The sequence below is a fragment of the Schistocerca nitens genome, chromosome 9, assembly GCF_023898315.1.
Source record: "Schistocerca nitens isolate TAMUIC-IGC-003100 chromosome 9, iqSchNite1.1, whole genome shotgun sequence".
Classification (NCBI taxonomy): domain Eukaryota; kingdom Metazoa; phylum Arthropoda; class Insecta; order Orthoptera; family Acrididae; genus Schistocerca; species Schistocerca nitens.
The window spans coordinates 300,399,020-300,425,532 of NC_064622.1; the positions used below are offsets into that span (position 1 = coordinate 300,399,020).

General features: G+C 44.1%; 1 protein-coding gene and 1 pseudogene across 50 annotated transcripts in view; both read left to right on the plus strand.

The window, feature by feature from the left end:
• The window catches only part of LOC126202976 (collagen alpha-2(IV) chain-like), a 187,066-nt gene that overhangs the window by 23,836 nt on the left and 136,717 nt on the right, over nt 1-26,513 (plus strand). The window lies entirely within an intron of this gene.
• Nucleotides 23,976-24,093, plus strand: LOC126204848 (5S ribosomal RNA; annotated as a pseudogene).

Sequence of the window (26,513 nt, forward strand, 5' to 3'; positions counted from 1 at the left end):
GGAGCACTGCAGGCAGGGTCCTCCAACTACCTCGGGATTTTGACGATTTAGCGCGTCAGTTGGACAGAATTTGGCACCATACCCCTCAGGAGGACATCAAATAATTTTATCAATCGATGCCAAGTCGAATAACTGCTTACATATGTGCATCACGTGGATCAGCGCGTTATTCACTTGCTTAATCTGTGAAGTTCTTTTTCCTGTATATATCACCCAATTTTTCTGAGATTCTAATCACTTGTTTGTCTGCGCTAAATGCGGAAGGATATGAACACTCGTTAGAGCACTGTGTACGGGTGTATAGTAGATGGTTCAAATGGCTCTGAGCACTATGGGACTCAACATCTTAGGTCATAAGTCCCCTAGAACTTAGTACTTAAACCTAACTAACCTAAGGACATCACACACACCCATGCCCGAGGCAGGATTCGAACCTGCGACCGTAGCAGTCCCGCGGTTCCGGACTGCAGCGCCAGAACCGCACGGCCACCGCGGCCGGCTGTATAGTAGAGGAACGGTTCGGAGAGAATAATTGTATCAGCATTACACTGCACCCTGCCATAACACAGCAGCTGTGAGACAATGGTTTATGGACAAAATCATTCCTGAAATGAACTGGCATGCCCAGAGTCCAGACCTGAAGTCAATACAACGCCTTTGGCATGCGTTACAGCGTGGACTTCGCTCCAGACCCCTGCGTCCAACGTTCCCCCATTCTCTTGAGAAAGAAAGGGCTGTAATTCGTCCAAAGACATTTCGACACCTCATTGTATACATCTCCACAAAGTTAGAGCACGTTTATCTTGACAGGAAATCCACAACTGTTATTTATCGTTAAAGATAAAATTCAATACAGTTGTAAAAATTGTTTGTTTCTAAGAAGGAAATCCCAACACGGTTTCGGAGCATTTGTCCCATCTTAAGGTGCACACTAAAATACGAATTCACAAAGGATGTATAACTGTGGCTGATAGATTAAAATATGTTAAAGTTGTGCATCCCTGGTACATGGCATGCAATAGAATATCCTCTTCAATCCTGTTTCTGTCAGGGAGACCATACGGATCCATGTGCGACGGGCCCCTAAGTCCAGAACGTCGTCCTCCTCTGCGAAAGGCTTTCTGGCAGATTTAGAATGGTAGAGGACATTTTGTTGCATACTAAGTACCAGGGATGCACTTTTTTAACATATTTCAACCTATATTAACCTCACTTAAGCATCCTTTGTAGGTTCACAGTCTAATGTGCACCCGAAGATGGGACATATGTCTCGAAACCGTGTCCTGTTTTCTTTTTTAGAAATAAGTAATTTTTACAAGTGTAGCGTTTTTCAGAGTTAAAGCTATCGTAAAGTCGAAGAGTGGACACAGTACATATTAATGGCCATTAATACGAGCCTAGATATTTTTGATCAGACAGTGTATGTAAAACACCGATCAGCCTGACAGTATGACGTAATTGTGCCAAAATAAATTTGGAAGTGCTTATACTGTAATCTTTTGAATATGCAAACTCTGTTGCTGTTACATGAAATAGAAATTAAAGAAAACTATGGACAAATTGCGAATGATCGAGTACTTCAGCAATCAGGAAAACGATCACGATTGTTGCCATTGGTGGACGGGACTATGGACAGCAGTTCAGCGGCGAAAAGTGATAAAGATGCCAGACGGTGCTTGGGGATTGCCGTACTCTTTGAGAAGTCACCTGGCGCACTTGTGAGACTTTATGTGTCTGGAGGCAACACCGAGATCGCAAAATGCGACAGACGCTCGCCTTCGCTGAAGGCCGCGACGGTTGGCGAATGCAGAGGAGCGGCTATCCAGGAAATGCGCGCCGACAAAGCGGAGCGTAGCAGAGCGTATTTCACGCAGCAGCGACTGTTGTTGTCTGTTCTAAAAATGAAACGATAAGCCCCTTGTTTCTTCACGAGTTCATACACAGTTTCTGCAAATCTCTCAGTAATCCAGGAAAATATTTAAACATTTTTCTTATTTTTTTAATTCCAGTTCTGGTAGATAAGCGTCTGTCTCCAGCCATAACAATACCACATCAGCAATGACTGGACTCAGAACTGAACTACTGCATGATTTCCGTAGGAGCTGCATTCACATTATGTCTCATGGCACATCTATAGCATATTTACGGTTTTTCAACATCTTCACTCCGCAAGCTACTTTAAGGTACGTGGTGGAGTGTACATCTTGCACCACTATCCTCTCTCTTTTCTTGTGGTTTTCCTACGGTCGATGTTTCACTTCCATACAATGTTGTGCTACAGACGTACATACTCAGATATTTCTTCAACAAATTGTGGGAAATGTGAGATACTGGGAGCCTTTTTTTAGCGAGGAATACTTTCACTGCCGCTGCTAGTCTGCTTCTTACTTTTAATTACTAAGGACACCACCTCAGCTGTATTTTTACATATTTGTTGTGTTACGACCTGTTTCGTTTCTTTTGACATGTTCAGGTTGACGAGTGGTGCTGAAGTCAAGAGATATATGGTCTGCTTCTCGTACGTAAACACTGATCATCTTCTTGGGTATTGTCTTTAGCATTACATTCGACAACCAGACTATCTAGCCCTGACTACAGCACATCTCCGCAATCTGAGCATGTCCAGAGAAACCGATCGCAACACAACAAATGTGTAATAACACATCTGAGGTGATTTTCTTTAATCAGCAGCGCGCTCAATATGATCAACATTATTTGCTTCCAGGACAGCAAAATTCCTCCACTCCATCTACTACTTGAGCCGGACCCGTCCAGACACGCATGCGTTAGTCCACCACTCCCGGTGTGCCAGCTAGCTGTGGCTCTTTAGGCGGCTTCCCACACCCGACTAGGTGAATACCGGCCTGGTACCCACGTCCTGTCTCTGTAACACGACTGGTATATGTTCAGATAACGATCGTACACTTTCACGTGGGATTCCACTAGGCACAGACCTTTGTGATACACGAATTCGGTCCCCGGTTGGGAGGGCAGGGGGTGGGAGGAGGAGGAGAAGGTTGGCAACAGGAAGAGTATCCGGCTACACTGTACCATTAACATTGCAAAACCAAGCAATTATCTTGCCGACCGCGTGATGATACAGGATAAAGGTCAGGAAACAGAAGAAAAATCTACTACTTGGTTCCCAGTTTCGATGTAAGTTAATCGTTAATCTTATTCTTCCACTCCTCATTACTTGCATCTATTTGTGGCTTCCTAGATATTCTCTGTTCGTTAGATTGTTCATTCTATTCAACAGGTTCTACAAAATGTTCAAATGTGTGTGAAATCTTATGGGACTTAACTGCTTAAGTCATCAGTCCCTAAGCTTAAACGCCGGCCGCGGTGGTCTAGCGGTTCTAGGCGCTCAGTCCGGAACCGCGCGACTGCTACGGTCGCAGGTTCGAATCCTGCCTCGGGCATGGATGTGTGTGATGTCATTAGGTTAGTTAGGTTTAAGTAGTTCTAAGTTCTAGGGGACTGATGACCACAGATGTTAAGTCCCATAGTGCTCAGAGCCAGCCTAAGCTTAAACACTACTTAACCCAAATTATCCTAAGGACAAACACACACACACTCATGCCCGAAGCAGGACTTGAATCTCCGCCGGGACCAGCCGCACAATCCATGACTGCAGCGCCCTAGACCGCTCGGCTAATCCCGCGCGGCCAACAGGTTCTACAGTTCTACCTTATTTTCGCCTAGAATAGTAATGCCATCGACGAAGCTGATGACCCATATCCTTTCGAATCGAAATTTAACCCCACTCCTGAACCTCTATTTCATTTTCCGTCATTCACTCTGCTTCTCTGTTAGTTCCCTTATTAACACAAAAATCCACATTCTATTTGTAACTGATCCTCGAGTTCAGTCTGCCATTATGCCAGAAGTCACTTTTGACCGCTGATTTTTTGTAGCAAATAGCCAGTTTCACCGTGGCTGGGCTTCCACGACCCACTGTAGACATACAAAGTGCCCGAAAGAGCAAGCGTTTACAGGCCAGAGGAAAGCAAGAACCAGTGGAAGCCTGTAGGCACATCGTTTCCCATAGTTTTGCTGTTATCGTGCCTGAGGACGTGGGTACGAGTAAAAGAAGGATTCTAAGACTAGAGCAACTGCATTCGGACTGTGACGGCAGAGGCACGGAGCTGACGGGCTGTTTTCTCCTGCGGTAAGTCGGCCGTGTTAATTGTCGGAGCCTGTGGGTGCAGCGTCACCGGGTGAAGCAACGCACGGAGAGAGGGGAACAGACTGGTCAAATTACAGCACTTAGAGGAGTCAGGCATTCCTTCGCATTCTGTGACACTGTTTTTCTATGATAAATGGTGCCAAGTACTGTTGCATGATGCGGCTGCGGGTGATTTACCGTAACAATAGCTTCTTGAGGTGATGGCGTAGACACAGAACTGCGACGAATACGTTGTGCTAATTCACAATAAAAATAACAATGAAATGAAGCAATCATTGATACCTGGGATCGTGCGGTGTTGTATGCAAGCACTATTATAATGGTATTACCGGGAAAGAGATGAACTGGTATAACAGTGATAACTGCTGCACACTAGTATGGCAGCAGTCTACTCCAAGGTAGCTAGCTTAAATAATGGCAGAGAAAGAAATTGTCACCAATTTGCCTAATACGGGAAAGGCTGTATTTGTTTGGACCTCTTCTTCGTCCCACAACTAGTTTCGGCTTTTTAAGCCATTATCGAACTTTTCAGTAAGGTACGAAGAAGGCAGCGTATTCACATATTTGCTACCATTTCTCTTTACAAATCTGGTTATTTATTTCTCACGCCTTACGTGCACTGGTTATCTGTTATGCCACGGACAATTCAATTTGTAAAGCAAAATGAATGAAATCACGTCATGTGAATACGCTGCCATTTTCATTTATACGGCACGTTGTTCCAGCTAAACACTCGATAATCGCTTAGAAACATAAGTGGGAACACGCTGCCTTCATTTAATAAATTCATGGGTTTGGTGCTCACTGTTAAGAAGAAAAAGGATAAGATAGTGACCTAAGATTTTGATCACTATGGAGAGTGCTAATGTGGCTATGGCTCTGTATCCGTCTTGTCCGCTGCTACTTAAGGGGTGAGGACATGTGACACTTTTGACGGCGATCCGTCCGTTGTGGATACGCTTGACCCAGAGGGCTTGTAAATGAAGTCGATTATTTGAAGCCTACCGATAGGTCGATGTTTTGGAAAACGCTCTCATCTGTTTGGTTGAAGTGACTCGTACAAAGACTATCGGTACTGTTTACGTAGATTTCAGAACCTCGTTTTCTTGTATGCAAAAGTCCTACCCCGCCCTACGTTTAGGACTGTACGCATTAAACGTAGCTAATGCCATAGGTGCCTGGTAAAGTGGGTTCTCGGGTAGGAAGCAGACAGATCTGTGATCTGATCAGCGATCAGATATTAATGACTTCCTCAAATGAAAGACGACAGGCTCTAGTCACACTAACAGCTTTTCACAGAACTATAATACGATCTTTCACAATAATCTTAATCTCTGGAAAAATGACAGCCTAACGCTGTGACCGAGCGGTTCTAGGCGCTTCAGTTTAGAACCGCGCTACTGCTACTGTAGCAGGTTCGAATCCTGCCTCGGGCATGGATGTGTGTGATGTCCTTAGGATAGTTAGGTTTAAGTACTTCTAAGTCTAGGGGACTGATGACCTTATGTGTCCCATAGTGCTTCGAGCGATTTGAATTTTTTTTTTTTTTTTTTTTTTTTTTGGAAAAATGATATTTTGTCGTGGATATAATGACTGACTTTTTAACTGTACACTTAATATTTATTTTTACACAATCACAGAGAAGCTTTACGTTGTTAACACGTTAGAGGTACCACTGGCCATCATCAGAACTGTGTACATGGCAAAACATAGAATTCATGTAGGTTGATTCTTACAAAGAAGAAGACAGCGACCAGCCACTATTAATACTGCTATTTATTTATGTAAATAGCGCCGTAACCGGTTTCGAACTGTCTTCTTCTTTTAAAGAATCAACCTACATTAATTGTACACATCCTCGTATCACTATGTCAGTTTAAGACAAAATAGCAAAACAGAATAACTATAACGAAATTTACTTTTGATAGCGATTGAAAGCAGCTTCATATTGTCATCGAGTAATGATAAGTTAAAGAAGATCTTCAAATTCTACAAACAGTCAACGTGAGTAGACGTTTTGACATCCTAGAAGAACGTGAAATTTATATGTCGGAAAGCTGCAATGTTGATAAACTTGTGAATGGACAAAATGGGTTCTCCACTGCCACTTACCTATTAAAATGGCTCTGAGGACTATGGGACTCAACTGCTGAGGTCATTAGTCCCCTAGAACTTAGAACTAGTTAAACCTAACTAACCTAAGGACATCACACACATCCATGCCCGAGGCAGGATTCGAACCTGCGACCGTAGCAGCTTACCTATTATTTTATATGCGAACTTGTATTTAGATTTTATTAAAAAGATTTTTTTAGTTACATGGTGTCTTTCAATAAAGCCATTTCCGTAAACTTTTCAACTCGGCGCCGAGACGTCGCGCACCTGTGTATAAGGAGAGCAATGATAGCACTCCTACAAAACTTGCTCCTTGCATTTCAGACATTATTTGGTGAGTCGTAGATGATGCTTTCGATCGATATAAAAAGTAATTTTCGTTTCACCTTCTTATGTTGTTCACCAAGCCTAGAGTTGACAAATTGTGGTAGATACTCTTCTCTCCTTCTTCTCCTGTTCTGGTGAGGGCCAATGGTGGCCGATACCGGTTAACATTATGAAACATTTTCTGTTATTTATAAGTCCATATTTATACAGATGGTTAAGGAACCTCAGCTGTCCAGTATGAAATGGCGAATCCAACACCTTCAGCTGTCTAAATTCCAAATTATTTTATTTAAGCAACCAATTTCAGGGCTATATTACGCCATCTTCAGGCCTTCTGGTCGACGTGTATGAAGTATTCCATGTCTGGTACAGTCAAACTATGGGCCTGCACTCAGTGGTTGGTATCCCTAGATTCTTTCTTAACACAGCGATCCCTTCGATCATCACTTGGGGACTCTTTTCTGTTATGGTGTCGACGAGAATACTAAGTGCACCCTTGCATTGGAAAGTGACCTGGATTCCCCGCCAGTCTGAGACAGTATTTCGCGGCTCCGAAAGCACAACTAGCGTCGAGCTTACTTCATTTTCGAATTCGTCTGTATCAGATGTGAATACATCGCCCTCGTCAGTTAAGGATTTCGTGTCATGTGATGTTATGCATAGCTCGGTCGTCAAACTGTATGACGTCACAATGCATCGCCACAAACCACACCAACACACAGCAGTTTATTGTGCTTTCACATGTCTACAAATGTGAAAATTAGCTAAGCTCGAAACTAGTAGTGCTTAATAGATCATAAATTAAAGAAAAAAAAACAGCCTGGTGGAACAACGCCTTTCTTCAAATTTACACTGTTCGATAATTGATTTCGTTGTGGTTTCCCATCTTCTGGTAATCACTATGGACTGAGCTTGCTGTGTTTTGCCTTCTAACTAGTCATTCAGTTTGTGAACTTATTTCTTATAGACTACTCGGAACTGCCATTTGATCCACCGGTCACCACCCCACGTGTTCTCTACCCTGAATAAGAAACTGAATGTACAAAGCTGACTCTCTTCACATTAGAGGCGCTCGCATGACAATGAAATGAGTTGTTGGTGCCACAGTGCCGACGCTGAATTTATGATACCGCAGTTGTTTTCGCCGTCATGCAGTTAACGTGAATGTTCAGTGAGCACGGCGCTGTCGACGTTTTCTCGTAAAATCTCGAGAAAGAATGTTTCTCACCCTCGTCGTTGTCGGGGTGATGAAGAACGAAATCTCCGTTAATGATTTGTCTTCTTCTCTCCCGCTCCTAACGGAGCTCAGTCAATGAAGCACAGGATTCATCACGCCAGAGCGGACACTACGCAACGCCACCGGTGAGCAACGCTTAGAAAAACCCGCAACTAACTGTCGGTTACGGTGAGAAGATGTGCTAAATGCTGTCCCCGCCCACAGCGCCAGGCGGAGAGAGTGAAAGCAACTACGCGGCCGTAATCGTATGTGGCGAGTCAGCCGGAGAGCATGATGTTCGAGACGCGCCCGCACTGCGATGGAGGGCCAAACAAGGTCGCCACATTTCGGCGGACTGCTTCACCTTTTGTCCTGTCCGGGATCTGGTTCGTAAAGTATGCGCTGGCCCGGCGGGACGAGGACGAGCTTTTGTTCCCCGCCCGGGCTTCCTTTTCTGTCGTCCGCCCATGTCGTAACCTAAACCGGCGGCAAAATTTACGAACCCAGCGTGGTCGCGATCGTGATGCTGTCGCGGTTTTTAAAGGAGGGCTATGTTGGGGTCACGGTGCCTCGTAAATAACGTCTGGGATGAAAATGAAAAGCTGATGCGTCAGCAGGAAATATGAAGCCATCTGGATAGGTAACCGGAACTAAACGAGGCCAATTTGTTCTTCCGCCGTAAACCCCTGCAACAGCCGTACCTATTTCTGAACATGTTTTGACGGAAATAGGTTTTCGAACGAGCTCGCACTACACAGGATAACCAAGTTTACTGAAATTAAATATGCTGAATTGTAAGTTAACAGAGAATCACTAATATGGGAAGAAAATCTAGGGACTATTACAAAAATAGCAAGCAAAATAGCGTAAAATATTTCTTTAAAGTCAGTACCGCCATTAAACTGTTGTTTATTTACAGTGTTACATTTACACTTACGCAATCATGGTTTCGGCTTCAAAGTGCCATTATCAAGTGTTTTAAGTGTTATACATTGCCTAAGACTGCATACTGTCATATTAAAATACACTATTAGACACATTGTCTAAGAGTCGATATTTCTGGTAGAGCCTACTGCTTTGTTCCATCACTGAGTATACCATCTTGACTGAATGAGATTCAGTCAAGATGAACGACCGAAGAACAAATTGGCAGAATGAGAGCCTCGTTTAGTTCCGGTTACCTTTTCAGATGGCTTCATATTTCCTGCTGACGCTTCAGATTTCCATTTTCATCCCAGACGTTATTTATCAGGCGCCGTGACCCCAATATAGCCCTCCTTTAAAAATCACGAAAGCATCACGATCGCGACTGAATGACATTCAGTCGAGATGGTGTATTCAGTGATGAAACAAAGCAGTAGGCTCTACCAGAAATATCGACTCTTAGACAATGTGTCTAATAGTGCATTTTAATACGACAGTACGCAATCTTAGGCAATGTATAACACTTAAAGCACTTGATAATGGCACTTTCAGTCGAAATCATGATTGTGTAACTGTAACACTGTAAATAATGGCGATACTCACTTGAAAGAAATATATTATTATTATGGCCCCACATTATGTAAGAATTATTAGCGTAAAATAGTCCCCTTCTTCGATATTTCTCGAAAGGGATCGTCGTTTCTGATTGGATCTCCTTCCAGAAGCCAGTGCCGACTTTTATGAGAGTAACAATGCTCTTTGTCGTCTCTAAACCATTCTCATGGCGGAAATGTGCTGGCGTCAAGACCCTGATCACCGGACTTTGCGCCAGAGTCCTGGACCAAATTTCAAAACTCTTCACGATGTCTCATCGAGTCAGGGCACGTGACACTGTTCAAGATGATCCATCTGCCTGTACGGATCTGAAGCTCCGTGGCTCCGTTGGTGCTATTCGAAAGGAGTAGGCTACATGCCAGCACGCTGTCCCTCAGCTCATCATCATAGTACACAAATAAGACACCACTCAATACACACAACCGTTGGAGTCAATTACACTCAACAGGTACACTTAAGCAAAAGCTCTTACATAAACTGCAAAAATGACTTCCCGTAAGCCATCAATATGGAGCTGAACATGAGACGATCATGGCCCCATTCACACCCATCTGCTCCGATCTGCCGCGCCCTTAGTTTCTCTGGTCACCTCAGAGTCAAGAATCAATGAAGTCGCGCAAGTGATTTCGCGGTTTAGAGGCCCTTTAATATGGTTTGTCTCTTACAAGCAGGCAGCAAGAAGAAAAAAAAAAAAGGGGATGTATCGAACGCTCTATGGACAACTTTGATGTTTTTGTTGATGATAATGATCATTAACATGACTGTAGTTACGATAATAACATTACCAGTGACTAACGACGAACGTCATTATTATCGACAGAAACAAGAAGTCACCATGCATGATAATGAAAGACTACTTACATTGTCAACCTCACTGTCCACTATATATTGCACAATCTGGTGTATTTTCTCAATATTTATTTGATTCTGACTGGCTGTTCCACCTCTTACGTGCCACTTGTACTGCGGACATTCTCATTAAAACATTGTGGCGTTGCCATGTGACACACGGGAGGAGAAATTTTTCTCGTCGGAACGGCCCAACAAATTAGTCAGGACCCACGAGTGTGTGTTGTTTTCACACAACTGCTTTCTCCAGTGGCGCAACGGCCAATAGGACCGCTTATAAAACGTTTCTTCCTATAGACATTTATTTGTCGGTGAAGTCCAAGTTAGTTACGACGAAACTCTCCCACTAGAGAAAGCTAACCTTTGGAAAAGTAGATTTAGAAATATCAGCACTTGTTATAATGCACATAACGAGTCGGTGGTAGTGAAGACAGACAAGATGAAAACTTCATAGGAGACTGCTTCAACACTTCGTTCCAGAAAGGGTAGTGCAGTATCCGCTAATTATATCCTGCATATACGTGAAATGAAGTTCACGGGTATACCAATAGGAGATTTAATTAGAGTGACTAATTTACTCTCATTTATTAATGTTATTTAATATACAGGTTATTTACAAATTTTGTACTTCTGACGACGGTCCGTTTATATCCGTGCAATAGTAACCTCATGGAAACAATACGCAGTTTTTTAAATATTTCTGGTGCAATTTTTATCGTAAAATACACAGCTATTTTCGGTGGGTAAATTGGTGTTTAACGTCCCAACAATGACAATATCTTGGAGACAGAAGAGAGGCACAGGGTGACGAGAAATAAGTAACAGTGTCATTTCCAAAGATAAATGCCATGTTTCCGTGCCGTGTACGCAAAAGCAGTAAATGATTCGTCAGAACATAATTGATGAAATTTAATTTGAGATTATAGCAGGTCAACGTGTAGCGGCTATTCTGATATGCAGCGTACTCTTCAATGCAAAATTTCAGCACGAAAGTAACTTCCGTATGAAGTGTGACTGTCAGGTAACGTAGCTCGATGAAACTTGGACCATACACAGAAAACTGCTACAGTATAGTACAGACGTGCGGTGGAGCTTGTGATTTTCGTTAAATTATATGGACTTATGCTGAATAAATATGTTGATAGTGGGTTGACCTGATATTTCTTCTACGCGTGTGTTGAAGACGTATCTATCAGCACATGAAAAAATGCGAAAATTTTTGTTTTAGAGGAGCTGAATGCGAATGAGGAGCGATACAAGATACAAGAGCTGGCTGGTGTCAGAGGGGGAGTTTGTAGTGTACAGTTTGTCCTCCTAGTTTCAAGAAAGGGTGCTACCGGGATGTAAGCAAGTAACGTTTATTCCCGTTTTTGGTCACATCATTACGCTAAGTGACGCGCCGGTCGAATTCCATGCCTAAGAATTCGGCGCTGTCAACTGAAAATGAGACAGATGGACAAAAAGTAAGTAAATTGTTTATTATTTCAAAAGTAATCGCAGTAACTATTAACAAATTTCTCCAGTTGTGAGACAAGGTGGTCAATGCCTTCATAGAAAACTGTCACCGACTGCTTACGGAATCATTGTACCATCCTTCGCTCGAAACAATTGGCGGCCACGAATGTCTTTCTTCAGGGCTCCAAAATACGGACGTAGCATGGGGAGAAATATGAACTGTATGGATGATGTATAAGAACTTCCCAGCGCAACTTCTGCAGCGTAGTCCAAAGAACAGGGACGTCAGCTAAAGGAATGTCATGATGACCTTTTTCTTTGACTCTCTCCATGCGATTTCCATATTTATGGACAGCTGAAAAAACAGTGATTCAGGAAGGCGCCTGTGAACAATCATGATTGCGTAGCCAACAGAAAACATTTTTCCATGAATGCAGTAACCGTCTTTATCACAGTGGGATAAACGTATTAACAGCTATGGAGATTACTTTTGAAATAATAAACAGTTTACTTACATTTTCCAATTTTCTCCTTTTCATGCCTGCCGCTGTCACCTAGCGGTTCTAGGCGCTTCAGTCCGGAACCGCGCTGCTGCTACGGTCGCAGGTTCGAATCCTGCATCGGGCATGGATTTGTGTGCTGTCCTTAGGTTAGTTATGTTTACGTAGTTCTACGTCTAGGGGACTGATGACCTCACATGTTAACTCCCATAGTGGTTAGAGCCATTTGAACCATTTGTTTTCGTTTGACTGCCCCTTGTATGTACACTACTGGCCATTAAAATTGCTACACCAAGAAGAAATGCAGATGATAAACAGGTATTCATTGGACAAACATATTATAATAGAACTGACATGTGATTACATTTTCACGCAGTTTGGGTGCATAGATCCCGAGAAATCAGTACCCAGAACAACCACCTCTGGCCGTAATAACGGCCTTAATACACCTGGGCATGGAGTCAAACAGAGCTTGGATGACGTGTACAGGTACAACTGTCCATGCAGCTTCAACACGATACCACAGTTCATTAAGAGTAGTGACTGGCGTATTGTGACGAGCCAGTTGCTTGGCCGCAATTGACCAAACGTTTTCAACTGGTGAGAGATCTGGAGAATGTGCTGGCCAGGGCAGCAGTCGAACATTTTGTGTACCCAGAATGGCCCATACAGGACCTGCAACATGCTGTCGTGCAATATCCTGCTGAAATGTAGGGTTTCACAGGGATAGCATGAAGGGTAGGGCCACGGGTCATAACATCTGAAATGTAACGTCCACTGTTCGAAGCGCCGTCAATGCGAACAAGAGGTGACGGAGACGTGTAACCAGTGGCACCCCATACCACCACGCCGGGTAATACGCCAGTATGGCGATGACGAATACACGCTTCCAATATGCGTTCGCCGCGATGTCGCCAAACACGGATGCGACCATCATGATGCTGTAAGCAGAACCTGGATTCATCCGAAAAATGACGTTTTGCCATTCGTGCAGCCAGGTTCGTGGTTGAGTACACCATCGCAGGCGCTCCTGTCTGTGATGCAGCGTCAAGGGTAACCACAGCCATTCTCTCCGAGCTGATAGACCATGCTGCTGCAAACGTCGTCGAACTGTTCGTGCAGAGGGTTTCCGTCTTGCAAACGTCCCCATCGGTTGACTCAGGGATCGAGACGTGCTGCACGATCCGTTACAGCCATGCGGATAAGATGCCCCTCATCTCGACTGCTAGTGATACGAGGCCGTTGGGATCCAGCATGGTTTCCGTATTACCCTCCTGAATTCACCGATTCCATATTCTGCTAACAGTCATTGTATCTCGACCAACGCGAGCAGCAATGTCACGATACGATAAACCGCAATCGCGATGGGCTACAATCCGACCTTTATCAAAGTCGGAAACGTGATGGTACGCATTTCTCCTCCATTACACGAGGCAACACAACAACGTTTCACCAGGCAACGCCGGTCAACTGCTGTTTGTGTATGAGAAATCGGTAGGAAACTTTCCTCTTGTCAGCACGCTGTAGGTGTCGCCACCGGCACCAACCTTGTATGAATGCTCTGAAAAGCTAATCATTTGCATATCACATATCACAGTATCATCTTCCTGTCGGTTAAATTTCGCGTCTGTGATACGTTATCTTCGTGGTGTAGCATTTTAATGGCCAGTAGTGTAACAGAGTCTCGCCAAAACAAATCCCGACCGTCAGTGGTGAGTTGATGATCTGGGAGTTTGAGCTTGGTGGTAAAGTGTGGGGTTAGGGAGAAGACTGGACACTGAAAATGTGCACTGTGCCCGCTTGTAAATTCCTACTTCGGTTTGATGCAACCTTCTTAGCAGCAGTGCCTTCCTTTTATCGTCCGAATTGGCCAGCTTGCCGTCGCCCTTTGCACTGTGGGCGGCAGCACCTTTGGCGAGTATGACCGGCGCGTCGTGACCGGAGCGGCAGATCGGCGCGTCGCGCCCGCCCGACCGTCCTTGTCGCATCTGGGTCTCCCGGACAGCGCCGCGGTTGCCTCAGCAGCCGAGTGGATGCGCCCCCGCCGGCCACAAAGGTCGCCGAAACGGGCCCGTGCGAAGTCGCGTTCTTATGCAAATCCCCGGCGATCCGCTGGGCGGTGCGAGTCCGATAACGACACTGCGGTCGCTCTGCGTAGGCGGTACAAGGCCGCGGGGTAGGCAAGATTCATTCTGCTAGGGGACCCGTGCGAATCCGGGCAGCGGCACGCAAAGGTCGCCCGGCTGGCGAAAACCTTGCGAAAGCCGGTTACATTATACATAAGGCTCGCTTTCTTTCAGCCTGGCCAGGACAACCCGCTGTCTCGAATAGGTAACGAGGCGAGGGCATTTAAAAGCTGCTCTCTCGTCTCTCACCACCTGGCTTCCAGGTTGTTCTTCTCTGCTGAATTTCAACTATTATCCATCATTGCTAATGGTCAGGTGTCATCGTAAACTGACACCACAATTCCGATCTACAAGAGTCTTATGCCACACATTTTATCTTTGACAGTATGCTTTCGATTTCTATTTCTCTCCAATTCTACCACTCTGTGCAATCAGATATTGAAAATACCGCTACAGTTGTAAGGTTGTTTTATTCAGAACACGACCTGTTCCGGGCTCTTATACGCCCATCTTCAGGTGTCGTGCTGAAAATAGCAAGAGACGCGAGATAATTTTTTTAGGTGCCGTAACCCCTAAGTCAATGCCAAAGTGGCAGCAGAAATGAAACTTCCTCGCAGATTAAAATTGTGTGGCGGACCGAAACTCTTGCCCGCGAAAGGGAAAGGTTCCGAGTTAGAGTCTCGGTCCGGCACAGTTTTAATCTGCGAGGAAGTTTCATATCAGCGCACACTCCGCTGCAAAGTGAGAATCTCATTCTGGAAACATCCCCCAGGCTGTGGCTAAGCCATGTCTCCGCAATATCCTTTCTTCCAGGAGTGCTAGTTCTGCAAGATTCGCAGAAGAGCTTCTGTGAAGTTTGGAAGGTAGGAGACGAGATACTGGCAGAAGTAAAGCTGTGAGGACGGGGCGTGAGTCCTGCTTGGGTAGCTCAGTCGGTAGAGCCGCGAAAGGCAAAGGTTCCGAGTTCGAGTCTCGGTCAGGTACACAGTTTTAATCTGTCAGGTAGTTTCATATCAGCGCACACTCCGCTGCAGAGTGAAAATCTCATTCTGGCGCCAAATAGTACTGCAGACGACTGCCTGGGTAAACAAATATGCAAAAATACCAGGAAACTTACACTTCGTGCTGTTTCTCCGAGCGCCGCGGTGGACGAGTACAAGACGCGTTATGCTACCAGCATATTTTTTCCATATTTCTTTACCCAGGCAGTCGTCTGTAGTTCTGTCTGGTGTCACTTTGGCATTCACTTAGGTTTTCAGCACCTAGCCCGAGCGGTGGTTTTTAAATTTATTAATATTTCTATGGAATCATTTTGTTTTTCATGTATGCTGCTGCATATAAAAATTATCTCCCGTCTCTTGCTATTGTCAGTACGACACCTGAAGATGGGCGTATAAGAGCCCGAAACCGGTCGTGTTCCAAATAAAAGAACCATACAACTGTAGCGGTATTTCTAACCTCTGAGATAATGCTCAGTTGCAGATGTTCCTCCGACAGGATTGTTTGCACTCTCTGCAAGTTTTTGAACGTCGTGCGCACCCACCTCCTCTTCCCACACACATTCTTCACCGCCGAAATATGTTCCCACTCGTCTCCTCAGATTCTTAGAACACATCCGGATATCTTATGCGTGTTTCCAGCTAGAGCAGCAAATTCTCTTCGGGTTCCCGCTTACCACGAAACCTGTTCCGATCCCGGGCCTCTATCTCTACAGGATATTCACAAATTCCGTTTACAAACTCCTAGGACTTATACAGTGGAGTGAGTACATGATATTTTGAACAGGAACCCATGTCTAGAGACTTACCGTTTCCGTGATACAGCCGTTTGAAAACATGTTTTCTAGGTAGGTACGCAACAGGGTAATCATGGTGGGAGGGAGTGGGGCGATGGCTACTTCGGATGTCTGATGTCATTTGACGTCTGTCCTAGCTCTTTGACCTCTGACCTGGTTCGAGCGTCATTCGCTTGACTGTGACGCCGGCCGCGGTGGCCGTGCGGTTCTAGGCGCTGCAGTCCGGAACCGCGGGACTGCTACGGTCGCTGGTTAGAATCCTGCCCGGGGCATGGATGTGTGTGATGTCCTTAGGTTTAAGTAGTTCTAAGTTGTAGGGGACTGATGACCTAAGATGTTAAGTCCCATAGTGCCCAGAGCCATTTGAACCTTTTTTTTATTTTTTTTTATTTTTTTTGACTGTGACGTTAGAGCAACATGGTTGAGTACACGTTTGAGGAACACACCGACATCACCCTTCCGAATGGCGAAGCTCAAAGTAATGGAAGTGCTCGTCGCCTTTATCAAGATCGTTCCCCACAACGTACGATTCCATTACTCACCGTATCCACCAGAATTACGCAACGGCTTCGAGGAAGGGTACCTTCACCATCAGCAGGCGTGACTATGGTGCTCCAATGAGACGCCGCACACCCGAATTGGAACTGGCATTACCCATCAACGTGTACACAAGCAATTTCTTTAGCTGTTAGTGAGCGGAAGTGTAGAACAAGTGATGTACTGTGTCACGGCTAATCAAGCGCTTGTAACAGCGGTGGCGTTACCAACATGTCTTCAAATTTCTGTAACACGGTACTTTTCCGGTAGCTCTCCGTGTATGCCCCCAATTTCAGTAATAGTTAACAATAAAAGGAAATTAAAAGGGCTAGTCAGATTCTAGTTGACATTATAAGGACTAGTTGTGTTAAAGAAGGAACCTAAGGAATCTGCAGTCATCAATTTTAAGTAACAGCGGCGTTCCAGTTCTGGTAATATGACAAAATCAAAGAAAGGATAAATCACAGTCGACGAACCAGGATTTTAACACTCCTCCTTTAGAGTACGACCTCAGCGTCGAAAACTCTGCTCCACTTCGTTTGGTATACGGAGGACATATATCACCTCTAGGTCATCCGTACGCTAAATTATTCGATATGATATTTCTTGCTGCGTCCCTTCGCTCAAAACCATTTTGTCGCTCCTAAGACCTCGATGTATAACCGGAATATTAAATGTTTCTTTGGATGTACTAAGAGTGCAAAATAAATCTTTGAGTCTATTAATTTATGGATAACACAGATGATCAAGGAAGGATTATAAATGTGGATAACTTAGCTTTAAGACGTTGATAGTCCACGTATTTTGGCAAATATAATCGCTTGATATTGTCTTCAGATTGACGCACGTATGTGAAATTGTACCTGCGAAAGAAGTGGACTGAAACAAAACGTCCAGGAATTAAAATTCCTAACGTCACATGCCAACAGGGAAATCTGTAGGCATTAGTCACACCTGCGTACTCGCGACTGGTTACTGGCAGGCGCCCTTACTTTCTGTCCGATCTGATCCAAACTCCACTCCCACCCTATAAATTTTTCATCTGTGTCTTAGTAATCCTTCTTTACATGCGATTGTGTGCTTATTGGATGAGAGAAGCGAAATGAACCGGCTGATGAACGATAAGGACAGAGCAATGTGTAGTAGTCACAGACTGTGTCACAAGGAAAATATGAAAAAACAGGTCGGTGACAAAGCCGTCAGAAACTCAGTGGCCTCTCAGAGATTAAGTGGCGTACTAAGACAATGGGCAATAGAAACTGAAACTGTGTTTCTCAGCCACTGTCTTCTTTGCTGTGGATTACAAACTCCACTACTTTACGCAGATAAAGCTTGTGGGGTTGTTAAAGATTCCCGCCCGACAATCGTGGTAGGCTACAGCAGGTTCGTCCTGCTTTTCTGTGGTTTCCCTAAATCACTGGGTTGAACATAAAGAAAGTTCTTTATGTAAGGCCACAATCAACTTCCTTCCACGTCCTTAAAAAGAGCAAGCTTGTACCCAGTCTTGGACATCAGGGTCAACTGAACATTTAGCTCTAAATGTAAACCTTCTCTCTCTCTCTCTCTCTCTCTCTCTCTCTCTCTCTCTCTGACACACACACACACACACACACACACACACACACATATATATATATATATATATATATATATATATATATATATATATATACACGCACACACTGAGAGCATCTTACTCATCTAGGCAACTCTCCACTGACATACAAACTCTAAACAGCAGACAGTTTCTCGGTACAAATAAACTTGGCAACAGTGGTTAGGTAATACTTTACGGCCACTGCTGATGATGATCACAGTGACAGAAACGTTGAGTTCTTCCAATGACTCGTCAACAGCTGATCAGTACGCCATGAAATTGTTTGATATGATACCAGTAGTGTTGGTGCACGTACGCTATCTAATCAGAGTTATGCGGATACCTGTTTGTGGACATTAATTTGGGGTGGATAGACTCTTAGCCTTTATGACGGGTTGAACTCTGCTCGGGACGCTTTCAATGAGGCGCCAGAATGTCCCCTTCTTCCTCTGTGGAAATATTGGACACTGAGGGCTGGGGCGAAGTCCACGTCATAACTCACCACATAGGTGTTTCATTCCTTCAGGTCGGGGCTCTGCGTATACTAGTGCATTTCAGGACTGCTTCTCGTGACGTCTCATGGTCAATCTGCTTTGTATAATGGTGTCAAGATACTTGTTTAATCAGCAGCGTATTTTCAGGATGTGATACACATTGCAGATTGCTCTCTTATCTATCTCATATTCTTTATTCACGATGTAATACAATTAGGAGTTCAAACTTTTCCAAAGACTTCAAATTCGCCACTGACTGTAGAAATTATTTATTTTCACTTTTGCACTTTCAGCCTTTGTGCATTATCAAGTGACATGATGCAAAAGACTGTGTTTCGGGGCATGTCTTTCAAAAAGATCTACATGGTTGTGAACCCAAACCACGAGCAATTAATCTGTCAATGCAGCGAAGATATCTCAGTATAACGTATTCGACAGCTGCTGCTGGATGTTACTACGCATTAGGTTTCAGGTATACGCATCACTGTTTTATAATGTTATTTCCCCACCTTCCGTAGATATATTGTTCTCACTGCCCTTATACAATGAACGTAAAGGAAGGTGGAGAGATGGCAGTATAAAAAACAGATGCGAATAGTTGAAGACTTTAGGCGTGGAAACGTCTAGAGGATGCGTCTATGTAGCATCAGATGTCGAATGGATGATGATGATACAACAATAAACAGGGCAGTCTAGACTGAGTCACATGCGGAGGCATTCATGGAGTAATTTTTCTCATCTATATTGGCTAACAGGCTGTGCAGGACATGCGCAATAACGGTAATTTGTATCTTCAACAATGCACTGTTTATTAGCCACTGAAGTATAAAGGTAGATTTAGAATTATTTAGTTTTATAAAGGCTTGGAGATACATTTCATTCACTAAGAAACTGGAAAAGGAACAGATTTCCTGTTGTTACTCTACTTAAGTTTTTGCGCCGCATGTCAGAGTATCAGAAACCGATATTGGTGAGGGTGAGTCGCAAATTAAACCAAAACTTGTTGAGATACAATTGATCTTGCCCAGTCAGTGCCATTTATTTGAAGTCAGTGGTTCATGTAGCTACCGTTCACTCTTGGAAATTTTCAACATCCTTAAGACCTTGCACCTTGCTCGGTAGCTTATTGACGATGTCTCCGGTTACGGCTCCGAGGATGTGGGATCTTTATCTGTCACCTGTCACTTCTTTCACCTGTGGTAAATGGACTATGCTAAGTTGACTGTGGATTCGAAATCCTCAATAATTTGTAGGCATTCCTATAAGGGTCTGGGTAAGGCAGTTCAGAGGTCGGAAGACCAAAAAGGCATACTACTGCAAACGCCATCGTGTCTAAAAAAGCAGTGACGTGCTCAAACTACGAGTGACGACAGCATCACGTAAGACGAAGAGAATGGGAAAGCGATTCTTGTGAATCTTCTTCAAGAGTGCGTCGCTCACTAAATATTCAGGTTAAGACTTGCCGCACGGGACGTAGAAACTGGAGTACGCCCGCCGCCCATTAAACCAAATATGTTCTCTTTCTGCAACAGTAACGTCAGAGCCAATGAAAAGGACTGTAAAGCTATGTCGGAAGCGAAGCGCATTTTACCCGGAACACCTGCAGGCACTTCAAAATACCACCGCTATATCTGTGCACGTAACGAGGCTCGACCCCATACGCTGCGCCGAGAATGTAAAGGTCGGCCGGCACTCAGCTCATTGCCAAAGTACCGCAGCTCACTGTTGCCACTTAACCGAATCTCGGCCTTGGAGAAGTATTAGCCGCAGACGTTCCCAGAAGCAATCATCGTGTCAAACAGCAGCATCTTGCCGGCAATCCGTCACGATCTCGTCAGCCACTCACGGCCGGCAGAAGAGCAGCGGGTCGACGGCGCGACCCACGAACCGTCGGCCAGTGCGGTCACGCGAAAGGTTAGCCGACCGCCGGCTGTTATTACGGGCGGCGTAATGAAGCTGCGGCCGTACGCCGCACTGGGGAACCACGCGCCGGATGTCGGCTGCGTCTGCCCGCCGCGGATGCGCAGCCCGCCGACACGACGCGAATACTCAAACTCCGGTTTAGCATTCCCGGGCGCAACCCCAACCGCCGTTCTCCGGGGTCGTGGACTGAGTGCGGAAGGACAAAGCCACCACAGATTCACGAGGACCACTGGCCGCTGAATTCGTTCCGCCGATGGACAGGCGAAATACCCTCAGACTTCAAGAAGAATATAATAATTCCAATCCCAAAGAAATCGGGTGTTGACAGATGTGAAAATTACCGAACTATCAGTTTAATGAGCCACTGCTGCAAAATACTAACGCGAATTCTTTACATACTAATGAAAAAACTGGTAGAAGCCGACCTCGGGGAAGATCAGTTTGGATTCCGTAGAAACGTTGGAACACGTGAGGCAAAACTGACCATACGACTTATCTTAGAAAATAGATTAACGAAAGGCAAACCTACGTTTCTAGAATTTGTAGACTTAGAGAAAGCTTTAGACAATGTTGACTGCAATACTCTTTTTCAAATTCTGAAGGTGGCAGGGGTAAAATACAGGGAGCGAAAGGCTATTTACAATTTGTACGGAAACCAGATGGCAGTTATAAGAGTTGAGGGGCACGAAATGGAAGCAGTGGTTGGGAAGGGAGTGAGACAGGGTTGTAGCCTCTCCCAGAAGTTATTCAATCTGTATATTGAGCAAGCAGTAAAGGAAACAAAAGAAAAATTTGGAGTAGGAATTAAAATCCATGGAGAAGAAATTAAAACTTTGTGGTTCGCCGATGACATTGTAATTCTGTCAGAGACAGCAAAGGACCTGGAAGAGCAGCTGAACGGAATGGACAGGGTATTGAAAGGAGGATAGGAGATGAACATCAAAAAGAGGAAAACGAGAATAATGGAATGTAGTCGAATTAAATCTGGTGATGCTGCGGGAATTAGATTAGGAAATGAGACGTTTAAAGTAGTAAATGAGTTTTGCTATTTGGAGAGCAAAATAACTGATGATGGTCGAAGTAGAGAGGATATAAAACGTAGACTGGCAATGGCAAGGAAAGCATTTCTGAAGAAGAGAAATTTACTAACATCGAGTATACATTTAAGTGTCAGGAAGTCGTTTCTGAAAGTATTTGTATGAAGTGTAGTCATGTATGGAAGTGAAACATGGACGATAAACAGTTTAGACAAGAATAGAATAGAAGCTTTCGAAATGTGGTGCTACAGAAGAATGCTGAAGATTGGATGGCTAGATCACATATCTAATGAGGAGGTATTGAATAGAATTGGAGAGAAGAGAAATTTGTGGCACAACTTGACTAGACGAAGGGATCGGTTGGTAGCGCATGTTCTGAGGCATCAAGGGATCACCAATTTAGTATTGGAGGGAAGCGTGGAGGGTAAAAATCGTAGAGGGAGACCAAGAGATGAATACACTAAACAGATTCAGAAGGATGTAGGTTGCAGTAGGTACTCCGAGATGAAGAACCCTGCACAGGATAGAGTAGCATGGAGAGCTGCACAAACCGGTTTCTGGACCGAAGACCACAACAACAACGATGGACACTTGGTTGTCACCAATCACGAGACTTTCAGTTGTTTTAAAAATGTTCCCGTAACAGCGATGATCTGCTAACCTCTGTATACCTGATACAGTAATCTGGAACGCATCATTTACGTACATAGTTTTTTTCTTGTTGGTCTCTGAAATAGCGCCCCAAACTTTTTACTATTGCACTGTTCAACACAATAAAAAAGTCATAGTACTAAAATGATTAACTTGGTTCAAATGGCTCTGAGCACTATGGGACTCAACTGCTGAGGTCATAAGTCCCCTAGAACTTAGAACTACTTAAACCTAACTAACCTAAGGACAACACACACATCCATGCCCGAGGCAGGATTCGAACCTGCGACCGTAGCGGTCGCGCGGTTCCAGACTGTAGCGCCAGAACCGCTCGGCCACCAGCGGCCGGCGATTAACTTGCTCACGCTGAATAATAAGGGGTGATTTGTAATCATTCAGCTTGAAGAAAGACAACTTCTCAGCCAACATCACGTTTGTAAAATCTTTATTTACAATGACAGATTTCAGTAAACAGAGTTACCATGATATGATATCAGTACACGTTGATACATGTTTAGCGAAACCGGTCGTCATAAATAAAAGAATTACAAATGCGGTCTTGGCCAAGAAGTTGTCTTTCTTCAAGTGGAATAAAACGACCTTCACCCAGCATTACTCGGGACTGAAGGAAAGTTCGCACCCATAAACAAGAGTTGTGGTGGCATTTCTTCTGGTTAATCTATGAAGTAGTTCCAATGGATCTACATTTACATCTACTTTGATACTCTGCAAATCTCATTTAAGTTCCTGGCAGAGGATTCATCGAAACACCACCACAATAATTCCCTATTATCCCAACCTCGTACAGTGCGCAGAAAAAAATGAACATCTATATGTTTCAGTGCGACCTCTGATTTCTCGTATTTTATTATGGTAGTCATTTCTCCTGATAGAGGTCGGCATCAACAAAATATTTTCGCACTCGGAGGAGAAAATTGGTCATTGAAATTTCGTGAGAAGATTCCGCCGCAATGAAAAACGCCTTTCTTTTAATGATGTCCAGCCCAAATCCTGTACCATTACAGTGACAGTCTCTCCCCTATTCCACGATAATACAAAACGTGCTGACCTTCTTTGAACTCTCTCGATATATTCCGTCAATCCTATCTGGTAAGGATCCCACACCGCACAGCAGTATTCTAAAAGAAGACGGGCAGTCGTTGTGTAGGCAGTCTCCTTAGCAGATCTGCTACATTTCCTAAGTTTCCTGCAAATAAAACACAGTCTTTGGTTAGCCTTCCCCACGACATTTTCTATGTGTTCCTTCCAATTTCAGTTGCTCGTAATTGTAATTCCTAGGTATTTAGTTGAATTTACGGCTTTCAGATTTGACTGATTTATCGTAAGTTTAACGAATTTCTTTTAGCACTCATGTACATGACCTCACACTTTTCGTTATTTAGGGTCAATTGTCAATTTTTTCACCATAAACATATCTTTTCTATTTCTTTTTGCAATTTTTTTATCTTCTGATGACTCTACTAGTCCATCAAAAACGAATCTAAGAGCACAGCTTAGGCTGCCGCGAGTAAACGACCACTAATAACTTTTACAACCATATTTTTGCACAAGTTTGGTGCTTCTTCCGGAATATATCGCGATTTCAGAGAGGTTTCGTAAGTTAGGGCAATGGGCTTGCCGCAGTGGATACACCGGTTCCCATCAGATCACCGAAGTTAAGCGCTGTCGGGCGTGGCCGGCACTTGGATGGGTGACCGTCCGGGCAGCCCTGTGCTGTTGCCATTTTTCGGGGTGCACTCAGTCTCGTGATGCCAATTTAGGAGATACTCGACCGAATAGTAGCGGCTCCGGTCAAAGAACACCATCGTAATGACCGGGAGAGCGGAGTGCTGACCACACGCACCTCGTATCCGCATCCTCATCTGAGGATGACGCGGCGGTCGGATGGTCCCGATGGTCCACTTGTAGCCTGAAGACGGAATGCTGTTTTTTTTGGTAAGTTAGACGTAAGCTCACAGTTTAAATTTATTTGTGTATTCCTCCAAATATCATGTCACTGTTGTCACATCAGTTCGCTTCGCGTTCTTGTGAAGTGAACATTTGACTCCACATAATCCACGAGTCGAGGGCGGTAGAAGGGGGAGGAGACGACTCGGATGCAACCTCCATTGCAGGTGTTTTATGAAGGTGACTCATTATGCAGGCGTCACGCCTCGGTTCATTTCGTGAGTGACACATAGCTGGCGGCCGGACGAAGATCCGTGCCTGTTTAGCCTGAGATACGGGCACAATTTAACACCTGGCGCGGATCGGACAGCAGCCGGGATGCGGCCTCCGTGGAATGCGAGGCCAGGCCGGCAGACAAGGGAGCGATTGCCCAACGGCCAGCGGCTCGGTCCCCCCGTCACCGCAGCCACCGAAGAAGACAGCGGCCGGCGACCTTGCGGTGCAGCGCCGCTCCAAAGGCCGAGATCGTGCGTCGCCCGTGCACCCGCGACGCTCCAATTATGAGTCCCGGCTGAAGCGACCTCCCGTAGCCTTCACCTTCTCTCCTGTCCCTTTCTTCTTTGTCTAGCAAACAGACAGTTCTGTGACGTGCGCCAGAAGGCGTGAATAAGACTATACAAATACTCAGGTCGAACACTCTCGAAACGTGAGTAGCCTAGTTAGTTACTTAGTCGGTTAGTTACATGTTTTAAAAATTATTTCCCCGATTTATATGGGAATAACGTGGAACAAATCGGCCTATAGCGCACGTATAATTCATTGTGACTGACTTGTAGCTATACGAAGTAAATTTATAGTGCACTAATTGCACAGTGGTTTAATGTTGTTGATATTTGCAGAAATTCTTCGTAAGTTGCTAATTCAGTGTTGTTTATTTTTTAGGTAAGCGTAACTATGCTTTGTAAAGTGTTGTGAAAGCCGAACGTTGTGACCTAACGGTTCTAGGCGCTTCAGTCCGGAACCGCGCTGCTTCTACGGTCGCAGGTTCGAATCCTGCCTCGTGCATGGATGTGTGTGCTGTCCTTAGGTTAGTTAGGTTTACTTAGTTCTAAGTCTAGGGGACTGATGACCTCAGATGTTTAGTCCCATAGTGCTCAGAATCATTTGAACTATTTTGTTGTGAAATATTAATATATTGCTTTTATTAAATTTATACGACTGTACAATTTATCTCCTGGACAAGAATAAGCATTACCCTTTTTTAGCAACTGAATTTTATTTTTGTTTCCATCAAACATTTGTCGCCTAATTGTTCTTTCCACTTCTCAACGGTGTGTGAAGCAAGTGATTTATTATTCTCCACTTAGTGAAGAATAATTCTTATTATTTGCGTGAAATATTAATGTTTATATATATATATATATATATATATATATATATATATATATATATATATATATATGATAAACTCAACATTAATATTTCACACAACTCTTATAATTGGTAAAACATACATAAATTTAAAGTGAAAATCTTCGTCTTCTACATTACGCATTATACTCATTTTTAATTCAAAATTTGGCTAAATAATATGGGCTCTCAACATTTTTTCACCAACAAATTGAAGATGTTTCTGAACAATTATAATGAGTGAGCAAGGTATATTTTTGTTCTAGTGTTGCAGCTGTTAATATCGTTATTGTTTTCAAGTTGCACTGAATGTTTTATGACCGGTTTTTTTAGGGAAGTAGTATTCAAATATCTAATTGTTTCGTGGAGTGCGAACAACATGCCTTTAATGGGTACCACATATGAAAGTGAAACGAGAGTGTTCAGGCAACATGACTGAGAACCTTTTCGAAAATGGTGGCTTTGTTGTAGCAAAATTCTGTTGGCTGGATTGATCGTAAGGTATTATGAGCTGGGAGACCACAACTACGATTTTTCGACCGACAGGAGTAACTATCTCCATTTGATGTCATTTCGGCAACCTGCATGTCTTTGAAATGAAGACGAGATGAAATGATTAGGACAACATAAATAACCACTTCTCGACCGAAGAAAACCTTCAAGCCAGTGAGGAATCGAAACCGGCAACCGGCTATCTAGAGGCAACCATAATTACTACTACACCGTGGGTTGCGAACACCCTGTAGCGTAATTGTGAGAACGGGTATTCGCTGTATACGGTGCCTGCCTCTATCTGATATTTCACGTAGTTATCATGAGATACTAAGACTTACAAACATTTTGCC